This window comes from Crocodylus siamensis, chromosome 2 (assembly GCF_052110815.1).
Source record: "Crocodylus siamensis isolate JL-2025a chromosome 2, ASM5211081v1, whole genome shotgun sequence".
Classification (NCBI taxonomy): domain Eukaryota; kingdom Metazoa; phylum Chordata; order Crocodylia; family Crocodylidae; genus Crocodylus; species Crocodylus siamensis.
In genome coordinates this window covers 222,398,892-222,417,699 of record NC_143396.1, presented here as the reverse complement: position 1 = coordinate 222,417,699, position 18,808 = coordinate 222,398,892, and the positions used below count along the sequence as shown (strand labels likewise).

At 40.5% G+C, this 18,808-nt stretch overlaps 1 protein-coding gene across 9 annotated transcripts in view; it reads right to left on the bottom strand.

Annotated features, from left to right (window-relative positions):
* The window catches only part of GPHN (gephyrin), a 612,917-nt gene that overhangs the window by 494,620 nt on the left and 99,489 nt on the right, over window positions 1–18,808 (bottom strand). The gene's annotated exons all lie outside the window — the stretch shown is intronic.

The window sequence follows — 18,808 nt, the reverse complement described above, 5'->3', positions numbered from 1 at the left end:
AGGTTTTTGAAGATGTGTCACAAACTTGATTCCATCTTAGACTACCCACATATGAGGTCAACATTTCCAACAGACTGGATAAAAAGAAAAAAATACATTCCTAAATTTGCTTCACAGTATATCTTTTGACTCAATGAAAGTTAAATGATTTACAGTCAACTCTGAAACAAGACTACACCAAGATTCACATAAATACAGGAGAATTCATTTTTGGATGGCAGATGCCTGGATAAAGGCAGCTTTCAAAGAGTTAAAATGTAAGTTCTCTTGCTGGACAACTGCCCAAGAGTCCCAGACACTTGCTAGGGTATGCACTAAAATGTGAGATGGCCAAAGAGAAAAATTGTGCCAAAAGTCCAACTTGAGCATACTTTATTTTTCCTATCTGAGGGAAATTTTCTCATAAAATGATATGTTCTTCAATTTCAGGGCAGGGGTGCAAAACTCAACTGGCCCCAAGTTAGGTAAGTCATACAGGCCCAGTCCATGGTTCAGATCCAGAGCATAGAACTATGTCATCTGGCCTGCTTGGCTGCCTGAGGGCCAGAAATGTGCTGATGGCAGCATTAATTGCCATGGCTCCCAGAGCCATGTCAGCTGCTGCTTCTCACAACACCAAATTCCTGTATCCACAAGCCGCATGACACACAGCTCTGCACTCTGGATCTTACCTGCAGAGCTCCCTACGGGAGCAGAAATTGGGTGGTGGGATGAGTTAATTGTGCTCCTCCCACCACCTAATTTCCAGTCCAATGAAGATACAGCTTCATGGATTGGATCCTATTTGAAGGCAGATAGCAATTGTACTCCTTTGGTTTTATTGCTCTTCTGTGGAGGTTTCTTCTCTTGAGGATCTGTTGGTTCAAGTTTTCTGTTCAGAGTAACAATGATCCTTTCTTACATTAACTTAAATACATCTGGATCTGGCAGCCTCTTCCAAGGTTTCTTCTTTTGATTCATCTGCTTCCAAAGCTAACAACTCACCTTTGTCTTAAGGGAAAGAAGGAAATACCATGAGTGCCATTTTTGAGACCCTTGCTTTTCTTACACAATTTTTCCTTTGTTTTTTGGACCGACTCACTCCTTAGTAAAGAATTTCTTTTTTTCCTTGAACACAAGTTACTAAATAATTCTTAAGGAAATCTCCTTAAGGAAGAGGATAACTGACAGATTCTTCAGCATAAGATGACTCCAGAAATTAAAAAAAAACCCTAAAAGAGTACATTTTCCTTTTTTTGTCCCCTAGAAAAGGAATGTTTTTTATATATTACAAGTTTTTACAAAGTGAGCATTCCTGGCCAACTGGATCATAGGTGATGTGGCCTAATGGTTAGGCCACTAGAAAGGGTAGGAGCTAATCCAAGTTACCAGAACCAAGAGGGAAGTCCAGAGGCAGAGTCCACATCCAAGTTACACACTGAATCAGAGTTCTAGGGTCAGAGACCGAGTTACCAGATCCAAGGAGAATTTCCAAAAGCCAATAGTCCAGAAACAATACCAAGCAGGGTCAGAAGGTGGAGAACCAGGAGTACAGGATTTAGAAAGGCTTATTACAGGATACATTCAAAAGAACCAGTGGCTGACCTGCAGCCTGCTGCCACAGGTAGAACTAAATGGGGAGACTATTCTCCCCTGCAGCCAATCAGAAAGACCAAATTCACCCCAGTTCTATGCAAGGGATGGCAGGCAGATGTATCATGGTAGGAACTGTGTTGGAGATGTAGAGTGGTTCAACCCATGTGACCGTCCTCCTAGCCCTATGCACAGTTTCAGGGTGATCGAGCTGTGCATGGGGTGGGAGGCAGATGCATCACAGCTGAATCATCTCAAGATCCTGGGATGGAGCCTTAGAATGGTTTAAGCCATGGGGAATGGCACCCCCTCCCCCTTCCCCAGTCCTACTGATTAGCAGGACCCAGGTCGTAGGAACCCATGGCTTGATCCATACCAGGAACACCAAGGACAAATTGAATGGGATACTGGGGGCCCTCAGTATTTGAGAAAAGCACACAGTCACTCAAGTTGGCACAAGAGAAAAGTCTTCCCGTCTGGAAGTGCTCTCATTTTTTTGCAGAAGAAAAAAGCACCAGAGCAGAATTAGGAGGCTCTAGATTGTTTTGGGAGAGGGCTTGTGAGTGGAGTACCTGCCCGGTTTGGGCTTGGTTGTCTGGGTTCAGTTTGGTCGCCAGTTTTCAGAGAGGTGCTCTCGGCTGCTGAGCCTAGCCATTGATACCAGAGCTTGCCTGGGCAGAAAAGCTAAGCCAGCCATAGTGCCAGATACACCAGATATGAGCAAACAGACCAACAAGCTACATATATGTTCAAACAATCCTAATTGAACAGTTAATTGATTTTCAAGTCCTTTATACATTTTAATTTCATAAAAATAAATTTGGAGACAACAATGTAATTCAGAACAATAATAGAGTGAAATATTTTTAATTTTTCAAACTATTCCCTTATTTTTTTTGGGAAGCACATACTGAGTGTGGACTTTGTCATAAAGAATGATGATGATCCCAAATGATCAATAAGGTCGTCTCTATTCCCTGAATTAAAATTCCACAACCCACTTCCTGCCATAATATTTAGAAAGCCTTAAGCAAACCCACCAGGTGAAACTGATGAAAATTCCTTCACTATGGAAGAATCCTTGGAAGACACAGAATTCCCATAATGGTTCCTATATACTTTTACAGAAGGCTTGGCTAAGGAAAGGAAGTACAGTCAGGATTCCTTAATTTCTAGAGCTACAAGGTGGCAATATAAAAGCTTTTTAAATTTTGAGACCCATTCTAGAAAAGCTGGCAGTAGTGCAGAACTGAGTCCTGTCTGTTTCAGGCCTTGAAAAAGTTGTAATATATATAGAAGGGGTGGGAAGAATCTGAAAAAGGGAATTAACATTTAGCCAGTTTATTTTTAACTGAAATGGTGGCTTCTGGTGCTATTCAGGCATTCAAAAATTTACAGCAAGTCACATGGAAATGACTGAATAGGATAAAGGCACGTGAAACAGTCAAAGTGCAGGATATATTAATTTGCCACATGACTCTGCAAGTCATCAAATGAATATCAATACGTTTTGAGCACAAACATTATAAATGATGATATAATGGAAGTCATACCATCTATCTCTATGCATCTTACGCATGTCATTTACCATAGTTTATGTTATTAATGATGTCAAATACCATGAGTCTAAAGGTTTACAGCAGATTTGTCTGAACAGGATATAAATCTCCCAGGCAGCCAACAGTTTATTTTCTTAGTTTTCATGTAGCAGGAACCATGCATTTCTAATCAGAATATCAATATCTGCAATCATCTTTAAAAAAAAAAGTATTACAGGAGCGAAGAGAGATATTAGAGAAAAAATGTGTATCTTAGCAACTCTGGCAATGATCTGAGTATTCCTTGTGCCATATACTGCCACTCATCACTGTTCTGTCATCTGATGAACTACTAACTCATCACTGTTGGTATTCCTACAAAGAATATCCTGTGACAAGCAAGCATACATACACCCTACACAACTGCTGTATTCTTTGCCTGAACCTCCCATCTACGAGATTATAATTTGATTTCCCTGAAACAGAGCAGGATCTGTAGGCGCTACAATTCAGTTTAACTGCAATCCAAGCTTGCTGGTCAGAAGATTTGAAAGAAAATAATTATTTTAAATAAATAAAAACAGGAATCAGACACCCCGTGCATTTCTCATCATGTGCATCAAGCACATGAGTAAAAACCAGTAGGCATACAAGTGCCTTGTACTTTTTTTTACATACAGCATAGCAATACCGCAAAACTGATATTATTAATATTTTATATTTAAAATGCATCTACTCTGCAATTTTGATTAATATATTTGGTCACAGCATAAAATAGTCAATATTTCTAGCAGAATTTCTAGAGGACTGCATGCATTTGTAAATAAGCTTAATATTAGAAATGAATTAAGTTCTGGTAGCTAAAATTTCTCTTCTATTAATTGATACAATATAGCAAACATGCCACTTTCTCACATTTTTACCTGTTTATTTATCACCTACATGACAACACTGAAGCCTCAGAAGAGTAAATCAAACACTGCTTATTAAATACCTAGGAAAATTTACTTTTCCGATATCATAAAGCATGCCTTTATCTAGGAGGATTGCAGCCAAATCCTTTATACCTTCAGAATAAACAACAAATATTATTCTGATTGCTCACTTTTATTCCTACTTGCAGTGACATTGACAAGAATCAAATATTGTTGAACATAATCTACCTAATTTTGGGCAGAAGAACCTAAAAGGTCCTGTTTGAACCATGGGACTTTTTGTGCCAGAAGCTGAACCTGTTCTGTAGATGATATACTATATCACATGACTGGCAATATATTACCCAGAAGTTATAGCTTGTTGCAAGACACGGTTTGTCACTTAGCCTCCCCAGCTCAAACATATTACCCTTTGTAAAATCTCTACAATGCTAAAGTAATTGAAAATCCAATTCTAGTTACTTATTGTTGTTCCCACTTACCTCACCTCATCTAAGAAAAAAGTCAAACGCACTTTTAAAATCACCATGATTAAAAACACAACACTCTGTTTACAAATGGAAAAACTACTACATTTCTTAATGAAAGACTACTAATAGTTCACAAATAAGATTTTCCCTTCCTTCCTTATCCGGTCCTTCTGTCTTTTATAAAAAGGTTTGTAACATAATTATTGTAATTACTTAAAGCAAATGAATGGATTTTTAAGACTTGAAAAAATAAAAGAATCAGTCAGCTTTTTATGTTTGTTGTATAATACTGTATTAACTTGAGACCCACAGTAAAATTAAAAGTATAGTTATGCTTGGAAAAGTGACTGTGCCTATGTATATTATTATTTCTATCTGCTGCCTGTGAGTCATAATTCACATCTGCTGACTTTGCTGACACACACATTTTAAATCCAGAGCCCATACAAATCAAGAATTATAACATGGACTCTATTTCTGCTTTGAAAATCATCAAAGCAGCTAAAATCCAGTTGCAGAATATATCACTTATAATTATGTAAAGAAGGTAAAACACATTTTAACAGAGTTAAAAATAAAAAGACACCCAGAAGTTTGTCTACCTAATTTTAATCTTCAAATATCCATATCTATCTTGCTGTAATAATCTCATTTCTGAGACTTCCTCTTGAGCCTAGAAACAAATAGTAGAGGAGTCTAAAATGGAGAGGAAATTACTTCAAGAAAAAAAATATTTGTTAGTTAAGCCATTTCTACAAATGCAAATTAAGTCAGTTATTTTCTTTAAATGTATTTAAATATTCCCTAATATATGAAAATATAATGCACCAGCATCAAGTTTGTAAAATTCTTTTGCATTCTTCAGGATGAAACGCCCCATATAAATGGGATAGCTGTTATTAAACATCACTCTTATAATACATGATGGAATCCCTTGACATTTAACTTAAATATTCACCATGGTACACAATGGTTGGGTTGCCCTTCCAATCCCTTTCCTCACACAAGGAGCCAAAAGTAGCCCTGGGATCAGGAGTTGTCTTTAAAACCAGATATTGATGGACATTTAAAATAGAAATAAAACTTTTAGTACTGTACTTAATACTGGCTGCACTTCTTTATAAGTAAGGCTTTTTCAAGTAACCTAATCCTTCCTTCAGTGGGAAAAAGCAAAGTAACATTAACAAGGTAGTTATGCACAAACTGTGTGTGCTTTCTGATGCACTACACAGTTGAGACATTGCCAGGGGGAATACTCATGAGTACTGTTGTTCATCATCACTACGCTCACTATAAGTGCCATTAATCATTAAGGCAATATACAGCCCACAGAGTCATAGTTTCTAGAGTCATTGGATCCAGCCCACAGAGCCTGGGACACTTCTAAGCCACACAGCTAGATAGCCATCAGGCAGCCAGGAGCAGAGCCAGTAGCAGCTGGGCCAGAAGCACCAGCCCAGGTTGAATCTGAGGCCGGATGATCTCACCTGCCGCTATAACCTTGCTGACTGCTGATTTAGGCGATGAGGCTGGCTGATCTGTCGTGTGAAACTTCAGATCTCAGAACATACCAGTAGCTTCACACTACACAACAATTCCATTGGTGTTATAGGTACACCATTCTAATAGCTATGAGACCATATATTACCCTTTATCTGCTTGAAACTCCACTTATGCAACATCTGAATACAAACTTTGAATGCCAGATTTAATATTAAAAAAATAAAACCGTTCCCCCTAAAAATATCTTTAAGATTAAAGCAAGTATTTGTGCAGCCATTATTCTTTAAGTAGATTCTATGAGACTTGCTGAAGTGCCTTAAGTGACCTAAACAAGAAAGGTTGAAGGAGAGGAGACTACAATATTTAGAAACAGAAAGTATTAGTACTAGAGGAATGTGCAATAACATGAGGTTTTGAAAAGCCAAGTGACTGTACACCCGGGGACTCTACAATTTGTGCACTCAATACTGATAACATAACTTCAAAGGTCACCAATGACTATATTATGCTTGGAATACTGCCCTCGTTTTCTGATTCCTGAAAATGGAACGACTGGATCCTTGACAGAGTGCTTAAAGAAGATCTTCCAAAAAAAGTCCTCTGCCAGATCTTTCCCCGGACCTTTGGGGGGGGGGGGAAAAATCTCTCTCATGCCATTCCAATTCATCAACATTCAGTGAGATATTTCCATTTTGGAAATGCCAAGTTTCAAATGGGGTGGCAGAGCCACAGGGGATTTCAGCAACTGTATTGACAAAAATGAATATATTCAGACAACAAAAGTTGTTAGTTTTACACCGTACTGACTTTTCACTCTGACAAGTACTGAATTTATCCTCAAACATTAAAGTTAAAACTGTTTAAGAAAAGTGGTCTTAAAGAATCAAGCAAACATTTAACAACATTTTGCTAAAATCCCATTAAACTCATGATTTATGTTTTCATTTCAATCACTGCCAATTAGCAAGACATTAGAGTGAATAAAAACTCTCGCCTTTCATACTCATCCCAAATCTCAAATTTGATTCACAGTATTGACACAATTTGTTGTCATGGAAACAGTTGTGATGGTAGAAACTCACTCGAGCATGATATCATTGTGTGAATCAGGAAGAGTAGTCTAAATTAAAAGATGCATCTACCTATATGCACATCTATCCTCCGAGTAAGTAATGACAGAAAGATGCAAAAAATGGTTTTACATAAAAACAACGTTTTGCTGTAAGCTTTCCAAAAAGAACAGTCTCATGGGGAAATTGTTTTAATGAAGAGTGTAGTTTTGAGGCCTCAGGAAGATTTACGTGTTAATATTATGATTCCTGTGGTAAAAGCTGAAGAGACCAAAAGAAGTCATGACAATATATAAAAAAAATGGGAAAAATCCCCTCTTGTAAGCAAATGAAGTTCCCATATTTTTTCCAAACAATTTGAAGGCACTTAGTTTTTTTATTAATATTACAGAAGCACCTGGAAAATCCCACATAAAAATCAAGAAGCCATTATACTTGCACTGTATGGAGTATGACACTGTTCCAGCCCCAAAGAGTTTACAAAATATTTTTTATAAAGGTCAAGAAAAGAGACAATGTACATGCAAGAACACACCATTAAATAATTATTTTGATAACTGGTTCATTCTCCTCTGTATACAGAACATTTTCCCTCATATTATAATCCTGAGTATCTCCATGTGTGGACATTTTTGTTCTAGAATAAAAGTGTCAACAGCTGGAATAATTCAGGAATAACTATTTACAAAAACAATCATTAAAGGAAAACACTAGATATATAGTTTAGAACTAATATGAAAATCAGAATTTACAAAAAAAAATATTCAGTACAGGAAAACAACTAGATTTATCATTTAGAACTAATATGAAAAATGTTAGCTATTTCCAGGAAAAAATTCTTACCCAAACTGTCACTAAAAAAGTGCCACAATGTATCATCCATATTTCTACTAATGTGGCAATTACAAGGGCATAACTTGAAGTCCAGCAGCTCTGGGAACTTTTATACAACTACGCCAATTTTTTACTATTTATGTGTGTGTGTGTGTGTGTGTGTGTGCGCGCGCGCACACATGTGCGTATGCGTGTGCATGCATGCGTGCACACACATGCACACATATATGGATTACGTACATTAAAGCCAAGCTTATTTTAAATAACTTAGCATCTAGAATTTAAGTACATAGATTCATACCATGAAATAATGTCTCCACTGAAGCCAGTTGCAGTTATTCATTAACTTCAACAGTCAAGACCACTATGGTTAACTAGTCCTAGCCTAACATTCTTGTATGATATACTCAATAGTATTTCCCATGGTGAAAGAGATTCCTTCTTCTGTTCTACATAAATGAAAACTATAGAGCCCAACATATTATGATTCAAACAGAACATAAATGAAAGATATTTCTGTAAAGAAAAATATCCAGTCTCAAATGATGATGAATTAACCAGTCCCTTTGATAATCTGTTCTAAAATTACACTCACTGTGGAAAAGCTGTGTTTCTTTCCATTTCAAACTTCCAAATCCAAAACTCTAAACTCTATTAGTTTTCATGATGCCTTTATCTTCTAGTTCTTCTTGCATGATTATTTATAAAACATGATTAACTCAACCATTAACCTTAAAAGTTTTTTGTTCAGCTTGTTAAAGCTATTTATAGAAAAAATAATCAGTCTCTCATTGCAGATGTGACGCATTTACCAAATCTCATATTCTTCAAGTTTTTCAAATCTCTAAAAGTAAAGTATAGTGTGCATTAAATAAAGCATAAAAGAGAATGCCATACAATACCAGTTCCAAATTACAGTACCACATTAAATTTCAGATTAGAGATAGATTACTGTATTCAAAGAAAACTTAAAAAGGGAGCACTTTTTTTATACAATACCAACAGGTATAAGTTAAAATGTTGCTCTTTAGACAACTGAAGTCCTGATAGAGAATGTACAAGGTCTCAAACAGAAAAAAGTTTGAGAAGACAAAGAATAAAAACTAGGGGATAAGTTCTGAGGCCAGAACAGCAAAGCCTGTCAGGGACTGAAAGGTGGCACGATTGGGGCAATGGGTCAGTTTGTTCCATCAAGACGTGGCAGGTGACAGTACCAAAGGAGAGAGTCAGAGGGAACAAGGGGAGCTAGCAGGAAGAGGTATGTTATGCCAACCTCAGAGAGGGGCAGACTGGGGGTTAGGACTGAGGTTTTTCTTCCCTTCCTCATGACCTCGTGTTGTCTTCCAACTTTTTCTGCTTCATTTTAAGCTCCAATAGTGTGAAGTAGTGAAAAAATATGAGCTTCATTAAGAAGGTATCAGCTGCTGTTGCTCCAGCTGAGACAGGAGAACTACACAACGGAGAGGCTGCAGGAAGGGAAGAGTCTAACACCAATGCTTCATCCAATTTGAAAAGGAGCAAACTCTATGGTACTGTCTGATTATCTCTTTGCAATTATTGACAAAACCAAGTTTTAATGATTATTGATAATGAAAAAAAAACAACATAGCCAGAGAGAGACCAAGCAGAATTCTCTTCAGTTTTACACATCATGCATCACAAAAAGACCAGCTGTGTTCCAATTTTTAAGTCTTTAGGTTTGGTACTGATGCATGAGACAGACATGGAGGTTTCTTTTCCAATACAAACTGACACTTCACTTAGAAATACCTATCTTTGATATATTTGCAGAGCAAATGGATGTGGAATTCACTGAGGGGGAGTGAATATTAAAAGACTTTTTTATTGAGTCACAATTTTGACAGTTACCACATTTTAATGTAGAAAAATATAATCCAAGTTCAACTGTGTATGTTCAGTGCAAAATAACCAACTGTCTATGAGAGCTGGAGACACTTACTTTAATACTTATGGAACTTAAGAAGTTACATGTCACTGGAAATAAAACACTGCAAAATGAGACAATGCTAATAATTTGTTTCCCACAAAGGCTTGTCACAGGCAATTCAGAAAACTAGAGAAAGCAGTTCTTTATGAAAGTTCTTTCTACTAAATTATAGCTGCTCTAAACAAAAAGCAATACATAAAACATGAGGTGAATAGAGGAAGTTCAGGTACCTACTCAGCAAAAATATGTTTTGCCCCACAAGGTGGTTTTCACAGGATAGTTGGAAGGGTACCTGCTATTTTTATGGATGAATCTAAATGGGTCTTCAGAGGCTTAAGGCATGTGAGAAGTCCTGAGCAGCATATAAATTGTTCCTCTACTATTCTTTCCCCTTTGCAGATCACTGAAACTGAGGAGGGGTAGTTTTAAGTGAAGTTCAAAGAGCTTGGAATTATTCCCCTTTTCTGTGTCCTTTAATTTTCCCGCAAAATAAAGTTATTAAGGATAATACTAAGTTACCACATTTTAAGTCTCAAAAGGAGACTATGAAGAACACTGTTTTCATAAGCTTTGAGAAGTTAAAAAAATTGTTTATTTATAAAACAAAGTGGGAAGTAGCTATTTGTGCAAAGGCCTGTGTCAGTCATTGGCTAAAATCATGTAATAATTTGACTTGTTAAAAGACATACTGTATCTGAGCTGGAAGAAAAAACTTGCGACTCCACAAATCTGAAGAGCCGCTATATGTTCTTGGCTACTTATACTGTCCTTTACTAATGCTAAAGACACCTCTGTATCAGAGTTTTCCAAGCCATTTCTTAAAATAGGATTGCTTCCCTTTATGGCTAGGGACAGACATTCAAAAAGCGTAACCCTGAATTCACTCAATCTTTGGAAGTTAGTCTCATTTGCAAAGCTTGAACCAATTTGGAGGTGGATAGACATTCCCTTTTCATTCCAGAAATGCAGGCACATACCTGCAGTGGCTCAGGCTAGAAACTAGGGGGCTCTGGAGCAACCTTCCCTTCCCTTCCACAATGCTGAGCTGAGGGGGGGGCATGGCCAGACCCTGGCAGGATGCTCTGATTAGGAAGGGGTCCCCCCGCTCCACCCCAGCAGGGAGTTGATAACACAGTGTCTATCACCCGTAACTCAGTGTTTATCAGTCCATTAAGAAACAAAAGCCTCCCTCATTAGTTCAGGCTCTTTAAACAACTTTTTCCAAGGAAGGAATGGAGGGACATTACCAGCTACCTGTTGATTAGCTCCAAAAACCCCTAAGCTGACACTGTGCCATCTGCCTGTCACCCACAGCATAGAGCATAGCCAGCATGTGGTATACTAGATAATGCTAAGCTGCCTGCGTAAGAAGTGGTGAGGGGGAAGGGAGGAGCAGGAGGAAGGCAGGCAGAGGGTGCTGTATCTGCAGTCTCTGCTACAGCTGCAGCCAGGAAGCAGAGGGGAGGGGCTAACCCAACTCTCTGGAGCAGAGAGCCCTGCCCAACCCAGAGAGCATGCTGGGATGCTGGGAGACTCTGATTTAGCTTAAACCAGGACGGGGTATGGGACAGACATTGTATAAACCAATTTGACTCAAATCAATTAAGTCTGATACTGCTTTCAACCAGATTTCTCTCAAACTGTTTTCAGCCTTTTTCAAACTGGTTTATATGCACTTAAGATTTGTTCTGTTACAGGTTTAAACCAGTTTCTGATCACTTAAACTGTTTTATGTGTAATGTCTGTCCCTAGCCTTTAGGACGACTTGTTGCATACACTCATCTTCTACAGTTTTCTACAGGATGAGAAAACAGAATGAGTGACAAAGCAGTATCACTATATTTACTCAAATCTAAGCCAAGGGTGGCAGGATACAGGTGGAGGGGAAGGTAGGGATAGGTAGCAAGGGGGAGTGTGGGAGGGCAAGGGCCAAAGTGATTGACACCCACCACTGCCCAGCCCCATGTCTCTTCCTCTACCACTGCCTACTCCCCTCTTGCCCCTCTACAGTCTCCCCTATCATCTGCCCCCCTGCCACTGCTTTTCCTGCAGCAGCCATGTGGAGGGGGATAAATTTACTAACATGCTGGTAGATTCTGAATATCTCCTTTGCTCTTGCAAGTTTTTGCATCCTTGTTAATGGATCCATGCTAGCTGCCTGAAATTCTCCTGTACAACATGAGGAGAGTAGAATGAAAAACTACTGCAATGTAGGGCACTGCACCAGACAATAAGTGACCAAATGTTCCCAAAATGGAACATCAGATATACAAGTTTTCCATGAAGCTATTTTAAGAGTCAATCCACAACTTGGTGTGATCAAAAATAATCTGATACCTACAACGTAAAGTTTCCAGATGTGTGTACCTGTCTGCTGATATCAGTGACACTTATAAACCCGTTATGTTTCCAGTCATGTCTTTCGCTGTACTGGACTAAACAAAATAATATATTTGTTGATCAAGGGGCAAAAAACCCCTTGTAAATAACAATTAAACATTATCATCTCAATAGCATTCAAAACATCATTACGTTTAGAAATGTGTGTTTTAAAAGGAAGCACCATGGAAGAGGGGATTCAGTAGGTCAGATGTTGTACTTTATTTAAAGGATGGGCTTGATGAAGGAATAAAGTGATATCTTCAAGAAAGGACAAAATGTAAATAGCATAGTTACTTATTGTGGATTAAGATGTGTATTACAATTCTGATACTAATTGGATTAAAGTTAGAATATATCAAATACAGTCAAAATGATTTTCCTGAAATAATAAATATTAAAACTGCTGACCAACGTGGCTGCCTGAAGTTATTCTCATAAGTAAAAATTACCTGATTTTCCAGAAGTACCAAAGATCTGTAGGTGGCCTAGACCAGAAACCCCCCCAAAAAACTGCAGGTTTTTTGTCATGTTTTGGGAAATGCAATTTGAGAATGGAAAATACAAATAGTATGAATGCTTGAGAAAATGGCAAATTAAAAGAAATTTACTGTATTAAAACTTACTTCCTTTTTGGAAAAGCTTTCCAGGTGAATAGTGGGGCTGAAGTTCTGCTTTGATACATCTACTCCAATAATAATGATTTAATCCTTTTGATACAAATCCAACATTTTTCCCCATGTTATAAGTTTTAAAGAAAACAAATACAGGCTGATTTTTTTTCTAACTGAATGCCTAAAATTAGATCCCTAATCCACAAATAGATTCTTAAATAAATGCATCTTACGCATAGAGTTATTCACTCCCTTACTTTATCATTTTTCTCAATATTTGTACTTTTTCTTTCACTTCAAACGGCATTCCCAAGAGCAGAGCACAAAACTGTCCAGTTATTTCTGCTTGCGATCAAGCAGCTTGTTCCTGTTTTACGTTCTCTATATAGCACTCCTTGACTAACGTAACATTCAGGTCTTCACATTTCCTGTGGGCCCAAGTGGCAAATCTGGGGAGGGATTGGGGGGAGGTGTGGGGAAATCAATTCAATGCAACAGTAAATTGGGCAAAAATAACTATGGCCCTTGTAACAGACAGCACACATATGCTTTAACCTTCAGCTCCATTCAAAGTACATTATGGTACATATTGAAGCTACTCTACAGAAAGCTCCAACTCATTGTGGTTTCCAACAGTTTCAAAAGGCCATTCGTGCAGTCAGGCATTGCTGTGACATCTCTGGTATTGAATGAGGAAAGGAGTGTGAAATAGGAGCCACTGTACTCATTTTAGAGAAGGAAAATTCCTTAAAGCATGATCTAAACCAATCTTAACAAAGTTTTGCAAGGTAGAACCATACGCATTTTATTTACCTGTCTGTCATCAGGAACAGTGAAAGGAATCCTAAACTTAAGCTTTTCTTAATGTGACAGTTAAAACAGCATCAGTCAAAGCAACTCACCTCCAAGGCACAGTGGAGGGCTTAAGGCAATCAGTAAAGTCAAATGAATGCTGTAGGAACTTAAATATCCATATTGCATCAGACCATAAAACCATAAATCCAAATAATGGATTATGGCAAAAATAGCAACTCATGCCAGGCCAAGGGCTGGATCTGGACTATGGGGTTACTCCTGAACCAACAAGTGGTGGCAGATAATGCAGGAGCAAACAGCAACATGCCACAGTGGAGGCAGCAAAAGCAGTGGTTGCAGTGGGACAAGTAGCTACAGGGTGAGCAGGACTGTCTTGGCTTATCTGCCTGCTATCAAAAGCCATATCCAGCAGGGCTTCAGGGCCTGGCTTCCACAGCAGGCTCACCCCTCTTAGCTGCACCTCTAAATTCCCTGGCCTGCAAGTAGCCACTAGGCCAGACAGAGCACTTCCATTAGGCCAGATCCAGCCTGCGGGTCATATATTTGACAGCCTAGATTACAGAATGCAAAAAAAAAAATAAATAAATTACACCCCCCACACCCCAAGACTCACATGTAAAAAGCATCTCTGGAGTCACTAAAGCTTCTGAAGATAGGAACTGATTCAAAATACAATCAACAGGTTTACATATGGAAACATCACAATAAAGCTGACCTTTACTTAAAGAGGTGCTCTGTCAAACTGATACCAAACTTCATGGTAGAAGACAATTTATTTTGCTCAGGTCTACCACTTTTGCAAGGGGTTTAGCACTATTAATTCTATCTCATAATTAGAGAAGGAGAAAACGGGGGTTCAGAGGTTTATTTTAGCCCATACTACGACACAGAAAACAAGATCTATTAAAATGACTTTGCTCATCCAGAAGATTCCCTCTATAAAATCCAAGAACAACCATTTATATTTGGACATTCAAAGTAGCTCTAGTTAGCCATATACTAATATCCAGTGAGCTCAGTATGATTTCTAAACAGCACTTCTATTAGCAAATTAGTCACATGCCTGGAACAGTTTGCAGGTTGTAAAGCCTAATTTACTAGCTGTAATTAAGGCTTTGTCTTTGTTTGCAAGGCTGCAATACCAGACATTAGAGATGATCATGAAAGGATCTAACTGTAACATCTTTATGGCACAAATTCTTTTTCTAGATACTTTTAGTACCATGGCAAGCAATGTCTGTTAAAAATGATGGCACTTGTCTCAAACTCCTCCAGGGCTCTGGGGGTGTAGGAGCCGATCCAGAGGGTATGCAGTAGTATGGATGAATGCATGCACCTTTAGGCAACCACGCTGCAGGAACAGGAACGGGGGACTTTTTTCAAGTCCCTGAAGCAAGTACGAATCCCCTCATCCCTTTGTCTCTATGCTTAGTGGTACCTCTCCTTCTCTCCCCCATCACTAGCTGTCTTCAGCTATCCTGGGTGCAGGGTGTGGAGCTCCTGAGCTCCAGAGTTGCTCCTGCCCAGCTTCATACTGAGCCAGGCTCAGCCAGGGACAACAGCAGCAGCATGTGGGTCCCTCACCCCTGCCCATTCCCAGGCCCCAGTTTTCCCTGTTAGCCTGGGAGCAGGCATTGTGGGGGCTGCCCCCTGCTGTCTCAAGCTGAGCATTGCTATATGTGTTGCCTGAAGTGGGGCAGCAGAAGTTCTGGAGTGCCCACTCTGCCTCAAGGCCAGCTGGGGACTGTGGCGGGAAGGGGAAAGGGAGGGGAAGGGGGTAGGAGGGAGAACATGCCACTGAGCATGGAAGGGAAAGGAGTGGGGAGGGAAGATTCATCTGTTTTAGGAACTTTAAAAAATAGTTCTTGCTACTGATCCTGTGGCAAAATCTGCTTGCTCCAGAGGGAAGGGTAGAGGGGTGGGAGGTGCAGTGGGAGGTGCAGCCACCCCCGCAGCACAGGTCACTGCTCCCACACCCCTTCCTTGCAAAATTCTGGTCCGCCCATGGTCATAAACGTTTTCTTGTGTTTATTTCACTGCTATGGTGTGTGGTCTTGTTGAAAAGGCCATGTTATGCTGTATCCATTTATGTTGCTGTTATCACTGTATGGCTTATGTTATGCTGTCTGTATATATCACTATGGTTTAGCCAAGGAACTTACGGATGTGTACTTAAGGAAAAGGGAGTAGGTGGAATTGCTAAATCTTTCTTGATTTTGTATTACTAGGTCAAGAAGAACTGCAACTCCCAGACACAGGCAGAAGGAGACATTATTTCATAGTTTCATAGTTTCTAGGGTCGGAAGGGACCTGAGCAGATCATCTAGTCCGACCCCCTGCCATGGCAGGAAAGAGTACTGGGGTCAAACGACCCCAGCAAGATGTTCATCTAACCTCCTCTTAAACACCCCCAGGGTAGGAGCCTGCACCACTTCTCTTGGAAGCTGATTCCAGACCCTAGCCGCCCTGACTGTGAAGTAGCACCTCCTGATATCTAACCTAAACCTACCCTCTGCCAGCTTGTGACTGTTATTCCTGGTCACTCCTGGCGGTGCTCGGGGGAACAGTGACTCCCCCAATGCCTGCTGATCCCCCCTGACTAGTTTGTAACAGGCCATAAGATCCCCCCTCAGCCTTCTCTTTTGGAGGCTGAACAGGTTCAGGTCCCGTAGCTTCTCCTCATAGGGCCTGCCCTGTTGTCCCCTGATCATACGAGTGGCCCTCCTCTGGACCCTCTCAAGTCAAATAAACTTGCTTTAGAAAGAAGTCCAAAATAAGAAACATCCGATCGCTGGATGCAGACATTGTTAGATTAACTCACATTAACCACATTCATTACATGCTGCTTAGCATATTACTCTGTTGTAACTTGTTTATAGAGTAACATTTCAACTTATATCAGCATTAGCTTTTGAATGTTCTCAACATGTAGACCTAGGCAAGAGCAACTAATTATTAGGCTGGGCAACCATGGCAATGTCTGCCTGTAATGGGGAAAAGCAACTCCAGTATAGCAAAGGCACCCAAGAGAAATGGCCCATTAGCCAGAGGAATACCAGCTGTTCCAGGAAGATAAATTTCTAGAGAAATTTTAAACCCACAGGCAATTACGATAATACTGATGGGGGGTGGGGAGGAGAGGGCTGACTTGGAGTTATTTAGTAGGCTGTGTAATGCTGGTCTACTGGATTTTTCCCAGGCTAGGGAAGGGTCCAAGGCCCCAGCAACCAGGGCTGGCAGAATCATCAAGAAGACTGATTTCTGGAGATACTGGCAGAACTGTTATGGGGCTAGGAGGTAGCCAGTTGAGAGAGTAAGAAACTTTGTCTTTTTGTTCTGTCTTCAAACTTCTGGTCAGTTTATCTGGTATGAGTCTTTTTTCCCCTATATAAGAAATCCTTTTGTTGTTTGACTCCTTACTGATTGCATATGGTGAAAAGTGATATTTGGCTTAATGATATTCCAGACTAGCGCATTCTACAGAAGTGGGGACCTAATATTTCTTTCACTACCCAAAAGGAAGCTACTTGGAACTGGCAGCAATTCCCCTGTTGCAGTTGTAAGGTCTGGTACAAGGGTGGTAGAACTGAGGCTTGCAGGGATAAAGAGTTATCCCAGGTCAAACCTTGATTTGTTACTTGGCACAAGCAGTGGGGCAGCAAGGAGAAACTCTGGGCTCTAGGGGTACCCCAGGGATGGGCTTGTCATAATGCTCATGAAAAAAGAGGTAACTGAATAAAGCAGAATGGACAGCATGCCTGGGATAGCACTAGGTTCCTAACACTTGTCTTGTCCCTCTCAGACAATGTCCAAAACTACTTGTAGCAGGTTCAGAAAATTTCATATAAAGAATTTGCATCTTTGTGAAATTTCTTCCCATTTGAAGAGCCACATGCTATGGGTAGGCATCTACGCAATTTACAATTTTGCTATTTTCAAGGAAACCATGGAAAAAGGCAGTTTCCACCTCAAAAGCTGGCATTCCCTGTGATTTTGCACAGAATCCCCACAAAAAAACAAGCTTAAACTAAAAGGCTGATACCCTAGTAGGAGCCAGTGGCCACTACAGCCCAGGCTCAAAGCCTGCTGGGGATGATGGGAACCACTGGCACGAAGGGGAGAAGCCAAAATAGCAGCTCCCCCACCCCCCGATTGGTGGACAAGGCTGCCTTTTGTGTGGCCCTCCCCTCTCTGCCAATTGGCAGCAAGGATGGGGGGTTTCCCATGAAGGGCAACTCACTTGGCCGATCACTGGTGAGGGGCAGGGCTGCCAGGGTCCCTTGACAAATCAGCAGTGGAAGGGGGTGGCGGGCTCGCTGGAAAGAGACCACAAAATGGTGGCAGCCACCGTGAGTGGCCCACAATTTTTACTTCACCTCCACATGAATTAAGTAGAGCCTTAGCTATGGGTTAACAAAGTGAGTAGTCCATATACTATTGGCCATTTTAGAGCAGAGGATTTGGGACTGCTGTATTTTTCACAGGAATGAGGAAGGAAAAACAAAAGGGACCTAGAAATTAGGGATGGAAGAGGTTAAACATTTAAATATTTAAACACTAAGTACATTGTACTAGCGCTAACACCGGTATTGCATTACCAGTTAAAGTTTACTGAGGGCTGCAGTTGGGTGGGGAAGGGAAGCAGCACAGGGCCTCAGGAACAGGAAGGCAGCAGGGCGGGGAGGAGCAAGAAGGAGAGGAGGCGGTGGGGCGAGAGGTGACTATGACCTATAGCTAGTCAGCTCCCTCCCCCCGAGTGCACTGGTGGCTGCAGCACATTGGGAAGCCCCTCACCTGCTGCTGTCAGCCACAGCTTCACATGGGCTATGTTGTCGGGCAGGGCTTGCTCCTGCCTCCGTTCTCCCATCAGTCTAGCTGGGGTTATCTGACCCCAGCAGTCTTGCCTGCCCAAGTGCAGGGAGGACCCAATGATCTGTAAGGTCCCTTCCAGCTCCTAAAAAATATGAAACTACGAAAGGCCCTGAAGGGCGGCTCCCAGAAGCAGCTGTGTGTCTGAGTGGGTCTGTGCACAGTCCCTGGCTTTCTGTACTGCTCTGGGCAGGCAGCTGAAGCCCCTCCCTAGTGGTGGGATGGGGCAGACACCAGCCCACAGCTCCACACTCCCTGGC